The sequence below is a fragment of the Diadema setosum genome, chromosome 4, assembly GCF_964275005.1.
Source record: "Diadema setosum chromosome 4, eeDiaSeto1, whole genome shotgun sequence".
Classification (NCBI taxonomy): domain Eukaryota; kingdom Metazoa; phylum Echinodermata; class Echinoidea; order Diadematoida; family Diadematidae; genus Diadema; species Diadema setosum.
The window spans coordinates 46,196,680-46,203,783 of NC_092688.1; the positions used below are offsets into that span (position 1 = coordinate 46,196,680).

The following is a 7,104-nucleotide window of genomic DNA, read 5'->3' on the forward strand; positions in this document are numbered from 1 at the left end:
GTAACGTGTACCCACACGTCGCGTAACGCGTGCCTCACCACACGTAACGTGTGGTGGGGGCACGCGTAACGCCAGGTCAGGCTTCACTGTGCAAAACCCATAGGCGAGCCCGACCTGGCGTTACGCGTACCCATACCACACGTTACGTGTGGTGAGGCACGCGTTACGCGACGTGTGGGTACACGTTACGCGACGTGTACCCTGGCGTAACGTGTGGTTGTACCTGGCACTACACGTAGTCCACCACGCGTTACGCGAGGTGTAGGCACACGTAACGTCTGGTGTAGTCAAGTGTACCCTAACGCCCCGCCAGGCTACTGGAAAGTTAGCCGTGCGCAAGGCTTTATATCCTTTAAAAAATAATATAATAAAAATTGTAATACAGGTCTATACTTTAGTAGTCAGTCTACAGACAACAGTACATTATCATTTTCTTTTATCTATTCATGTTACAAATCGTGCCTTTTTATCATTTTTATCACCATTGACAATAAATTACCTTTCATATGATATACAGTATAAGCTAACGTTGGCTGTCCTGTGGCAGACTGCATGCCCATTGAAGACATGTAGACGTACCCTATGTACCGCACCGCACGCGAAGTAACGGACCTAGGCCTACTCTGAATGTACTCGACATTGCACCCCTCTGTGACAGTAAGTTCATTTGATTTTTTTTTTTCGCCCATGATATTGATTAATAGCAATACAAACTATTTGTCTATTACACTAATGTGTCTCATGTCATACAGAATTGCAGTTAATACGAAAACTGTAGGTACACGATTAGAAAATGCACTCCAAAATTACTCGACTTGTCCGTCTTCCAAGTTCCAGCCTTAGTATTTGTACTTTCACTTTTCCTGACGGTGTGGCCCGCCGAAGCTCTGGGGGAGCGCGGCCGTCGTGATTGCCATGAATGAATATGTGGCCTTGTGGGTTATACTATAGGCGCTGATGATGTACCGTCGTATCCATGACCAAATCTCAATAATTACACAGAACCAAACTACATCAGCGCCTTATTTTGTACTAGTAGTAGGCTCCTATAAATAGACTAGTAGTAGTAGACCTAGACCTACATGTTATTATTGTACTTATTGTGAACAAGTAGGAATATGCCTAAATATTGTTAGAGTCTATTCTGTTTAACGTTACACTTACAGTATACAAAAGACTAATTAGACAGTACAGTAGAATCTATACGTAGTATTTACCCTCATAATTCTGAAAATTATCAAATTTGTAAAGTGCATATTTAAGGTGAGACTTGAAAATTATAGTTAATGCAAGGCCAAACAATGATGGAAAGGAACAGAGGCACCAGTACAAATTATGTTGGCTGTATCTATGGTTGGACATGGAAAATTGACTAATAACAGGTCACTGGGATAGTCATTCTGTAATATTTTTGTCTCTTTTTTTGTAGTTTCCATGATCATGGAATCCAATATATGTAAATATGTATGATATAGGTATGTTGATCAGTACGTTGGAGATTCGTGGAACAGCAGAGCAGTTTTACTTATCAACTAATAGACATGGAGTATTTCCCCAGCATATTACTAGCAAAGGCATAATATTTTGCTTTTTTTAATTCTTCACACATTGCTTATCTTCACATAATGACATACAATGCACATGGGGCACGTTACTTCCCCCCCCCCCCCCCAGTTCACTTATGTTTTGAATTCTTAGGCAAAGAATATGTATTGATAAGTACTGTAATCTTCCTAGACTAGACTATTTTACTGATCACTAGCCTGAACAGACGCCGTGCAAAGCATATATGGCATCGCAACTTCATTTACAGCGACATGGCTGTGTATGATCACATTAGAAAAATGTGAAGTTAAAATCAATACATTAGAAAGGGTTGGGAACCACTTTGCTGTAATAAAGTCAAAGAAAGATTGTGATGTTAGCCTGAACCATAGCAGCAGTACGTCATGTCAGAAAAGATAAGATAAATGTAACGATATCTTGGGCTGACAACAGTTATTAGTGTATTACCAATATGTATGCCATTAAAAAGGAAAAATCAGAAAATCAAAATATACAGTGAACTGCATTTACTCACAAGATGATGAAATTGGATCTTGAGGTGTTCAAATTTCTGTCAGGTGGCATATTTGTAACATGTTTTATTTTTCTTCACTTTGCTGGCTGAATCAGTTCTTAAACTATAAACAGTATGTTGTGTCTGCAGAATATCTAATGTGGATATGAATGTAGAGGTATTATGTATGTGTGTCCCAATTGGAAGTTTATCATTGGTCAGTAACTAATATCATACTCCTCTTGGTCATCACATTTCACTTTCCCATTCCTATTTCTCGTAACAAAACAATATGTGATCATTCCTTCTCCCCACAACCCTCTCCCACTCACACAAAAATGTCATATGACAGGTGATCATAGACGGTTATGGGCAAGTAAACAAGCTTTTCTTTTTCATTCAGGTTGACTGAGTAGTGTGTGATCCTTAAGTCAGTAGGCACAAGTCAAAGCCAATAAACCTTGAATACTACTTTGTAAGGTTAATCTAGATCTTTTACCCTTATTCTAAATCACTTAACTCCTCAACATCCTTTGCCTTGATGATTTTTTGGACGTCAAGTTATTGCTGTCTGAGGATGTTGACAATTTCATACTTTCATTCTAAGATTTGTCTTGTGTTGGAGAGTTAGCCACTCGGTATTGTTTATTACTTGTGTTAAGATTCAGTCAAAACTTTATGTTGTATGAACGATAATAAATTAAAATATATAAAAAATAATAAGAAATACACAAGTATGCTTACATTAAGTTTTCACTTTCCAGTTGGTAATCTCGCAGTAGGCACGAATCAAGCAAATATCAATTTGCAAATCTTGTGACAGAAATGCACACATGTTTACAAATTTCATGTGTGCAGTTTATGGGTTTAAGGCATAGTTGCAGTACGTGAGAATGTAATGCACATTACATTCTCATGTACTCATGCACATGTATAGTGCTTAATGAACAGCATATGAACTCTATGAAATTTCATATGCAGACATTTTGTGAAGTGATGTTTACTGAATATTACCTCATTGAAAATAATATTCTTGATAGAAATGACTCAAAGTGTGTGAATGAGGTTAAGACATTACTCTATCTTCAGGCTCCTTTATTGAGTGCTTGAGGGCACTAAAACCCCTACAAATATGATTTGTTTGATGAATTTCAGGCTTTCAAGTCACAGATGCTTGGGGATGTTGACTATTTCATACTTTCAGGGAATATCATTGTCCTGGGTTTAGTATTTTATTTGTTGTTGTTGTGGGGGGGGGGGGGTGTGATCTGTCACCTGCCACTGTGCTGAAGTTGAGTGTAATCAAGTTATGAAAGGTTGACTCTTGTGTTTATTACCATGAATTAGCTCAAGAAATGCATCAGCTGGGGAATTGATCGACATTCAGAGGGAGACTATCAGTCCACCCATTGCCAAGCCATACTTCAACAAGACAGTGCCAATCTCCTTGACGTGCATTTGCTCTTCTGTAGCTGGAAAAACAAGGAGTTATGTGGTGAGTGTTTCATTGAGTACGTGAACTCATCCAAACTACTATCATTGTGTTAACCTCAACTGTTTAGGAAGATAAAAGAGGGGGAAGGGAGGGATGGGGGTAATCTTAGTTAGGCTCCTCCCAGCCCCCCCCCCCCCCCCCCCTCCAGATCTCAACAGTGTGATTGCAATATGTAGTTGACAGTATTCGGAGCATGAAAAGATGTTATTCATTGATTTTAATCGAGAAAAGCAAAAATAATCATGCTGTTGTGAAATTTGACTGAAAGCACAAATTTCTTTCCAACTGTATCACGTTTTTGAGCATATCTTGGTCTGACATGCATGTACATATTTTATATGCAATTTCCTCCTGGGTATCTAAAATTTGGTCTCTAAAGGGAGAATGCGGCAGACACTTGAAATGAAGAAGTTGTGAAACATCACAGCCATAGTTTTTCTGCGAAGACGACATTGCTAGGAACGCCGAGGGGGACCTTCTAGCCCCCTCCTCGACAGTTTATAGTGAGGGTTAAAACCAATGCTTTATATCATATTCTGGGTTCTTACCTGTGTCATGCAAGAACGCGAGCTAGTGTCAGTTTGGCATTTGAAGTTATTATTTTTTTTGAAAGGAGCTATTGGTGTCTTAACCAATAAGGTAAGAAAAAAAAAAAACTTGCACTGATAGCAACATTATGTTATTGGAGCATTGGATTTGTCTTGCGTACAAGAATTTAGCCACTTGGTAATTATCTATTATTGATCTAAAGATATTGAGAAAGCCATATACATTAAACTGTTGAAATATGATTGAATGATTGTACAACGCTTAATGGAAATGTATCACAATTTTAATGAATTCACACACAAACTAACTCACAAGAACATGTGTATACCGATTTTTACTTCCCAATTGGTATTCTCACAATAGGTATAAATTACCGGCAAGCAAATTTTAATTTCAGATATATGGTGGCAGAAATGCACACGTGTCTACAAATGAATGCAGAGCTGCACAGACATATTTACAATACATAAGAATAATAATGCATAACATAATGATGAGACAATAAAACTTTATGGCAGTTCATATGCAGGAATTTTGCAATGCAGTTTGACTATAAATAATAATTTACTCCATTGAAAGGACATTCTTTTAAATCTATTGCATATTCTGTGTATAAAGAGGTGAGACATCATCTCATATTAAGTCTCACTTTGCTTAAAAGATGAAAATGTTCTTCATTTTCTGATAATGATCAACTACAGCAGTCTACATAATTCAGATGTCTTTCGGCCTATTGTAATGCATGAAATAGGCCTTCACAAGAGTCTTCATATTTGCTATGTCGAATCTTCCTGTTTATTTGTTTGTCTTTTTTTTTCTTTAATATGGGGAGGTTAACATCTGAGTGCATATATCTTAACACAAGGCATGTGTTAGATTCTTGGGAGATGTTTTATGTGTGAAGTATAATCTCATTCTCTTTTTCCACTTTCTTTTTCCGAAATTTCTTGTCTCTTTTGAAGGTATAACTCAGTTGACTCAATCATCATACTCGGCAAGCTTGAACTTGGAAGGTGGTACTATTTAAGCACGCAAAGGATGAGTAGCTCGCTGTCGACAGTCAGTGGAGATAAAAGAAGGCAGTAATCTTTCTGAACACATTTCATCAGGCTGGGGTCGTCACTCTCTGTAAGCAAGGGAAGAAAGTCATGAGCAGACGGTGGTCAGAGGCTGCAACACTCCAAATTCATCACAACTCATCGAAGTATTGGTTGACTATGATTTCAAAGAATCTTGTGGATATTTCCCTTCTGAAAGAGCTCATTCTTTGTATAGTACACAGATGATGAGGCACAATGTCATTCTTTGTGTGGTTAAGCCAGTAGTCAAGGAATGGTGTGGAGCATCCACATAGAACATATGTTACAGCTCCATGCTTTGGTCATTTCTGTGGCAAGAAATGATCTCATCACTTAACTGTGCCCTATGTCCAGGGTATGTTGATGCACAGAAATGGGAGCCTTAGTTTCAACATTTCTTGAGAGTTTAGTGACAGTAATGGCTCCTTACATTGAATAGTCTGACCATGCAACTAATCACAATAGCAGGTCAATATCGATTTCTGTTGTTGTTGTTTGTCTCTACAAGTGAAATTGTATACTACAGTTCTGAAAGTCCAACTGTCCTGGAGGTCTTGCAAATGATTTTATTTTTAGCACTTATTCACATGCTCTGCTATTTTACATTGAACAACTCTTTCATGTTATCTCTGAGGAGTAACATGAGATGACTGTCTCTTCAAAACTCAGCAAGGCATGCATTCTCATTATCTGCCTTTTCAAATTTACGATGTTCTTTCATTCTGGAATTTACTCTTTAAAATAATATAACTCAAAACTGACAATTTCTTTCACTTCGAGAGCATTAACTAAAGGGACGGTGTATAAAATGGTGATTGTACACGCAGCTTTGTTCTTGGTCTACAGTGTAAAATGTATACAAGCATTCAGTATGAAAAGGACAAGATGATTGTTTGGCAACAGGTAGATTTTAGTGGGGCATAATGCATTTCTCATACTAGTAGTATAATGAAATCATGTGCTTTTATGACTATTGATGTGACTGCATCAAATATGCAGACTGTGGTTGTGCTTTTGACATGGTGAAAGCCACAGATAACAAATGACATATGTGAATAAGAATGTTTATATGTGCACATATGTATGTGTCAATATACATATCAGGGGTGGATCCAGGAATTCTGTAAAAGGGGAGGGGGCATAACTAATATTCCTGGTGCCAATTCCAGGTTTCATTTCATTTTTGTCTTTTTAATACTTTTGTTTTTAACGAAAAATAAAGGTGGGGGGGGGGGGTGTAGGCCAGTTGCGCAGAAGTATAGCAGTTTGATTAATGAGTAAAAGTTGTCGCAGATATGGACATTTGTTGCAAGGTTAAGAGCTGTGACAAAATTTCACCAGATTTTGTTTGGTGGTGCTAATGAATACTTTCATTCTCAAAATATGTTTGTTTTCATTGTTTCCAATTGGATGATTTTGGGGAACAATGTAATGGTGTGCCAGGTTCCTTGAGTGACATGTTTATCCTTCACTGTTTACAGACTGCGATATGCACACAATGACTGTAACGAAGCAATTTAGAAATAACTTTCAAAAACTGTGAAGAGTAATGGTGATCTGCCAACACTTGACGATAGCTCAAATACATGCAATTAGTGAGCCGTGAGATCTTCTTCCATTTTCTAGGAAAGGAAGACATGTAAGAACAATGGAAATACTCACAAATTTTCAGTGACCCGTTTATCTATTACTGTTGTCCCTAGACCAAGGATAATGTTCAGCCTTGTATTAGGTTATTGCAACAAAACCAACATTTCAAGTACACATTGTAATACATATAACTGAAATTGGACCAAGAATCAGAAGCATGTTCATTGGTACATACTAGAAGTGGCATGAGTATATGGACCATGGCAGTAATTGCATTACTGTATTTTATTGATATGTGCATTACATAATTAAAATGGTGATTTCATTGAAAA

At 37.6% G+C, this 7,104-nt stretch overlaps 1 long non-coding RNA gene across 1 annotated transcript; it reads left to right on the forward strand.

Moving 5' to 3' along the window:
* Positions 1-621: 621 nt before the first annotated feature.
* LOC140227353 (uncharacterized) lies at positions 622-7,104 on the forward strand. The gene is made up of 3 exons (XR_011901044.1): positions 622-657; positions 3,407-3,554; positions 5,066-7,104. It is a non-coding gene; the product is annotated as an uncharacterized lncRNA (long non-coding RNA).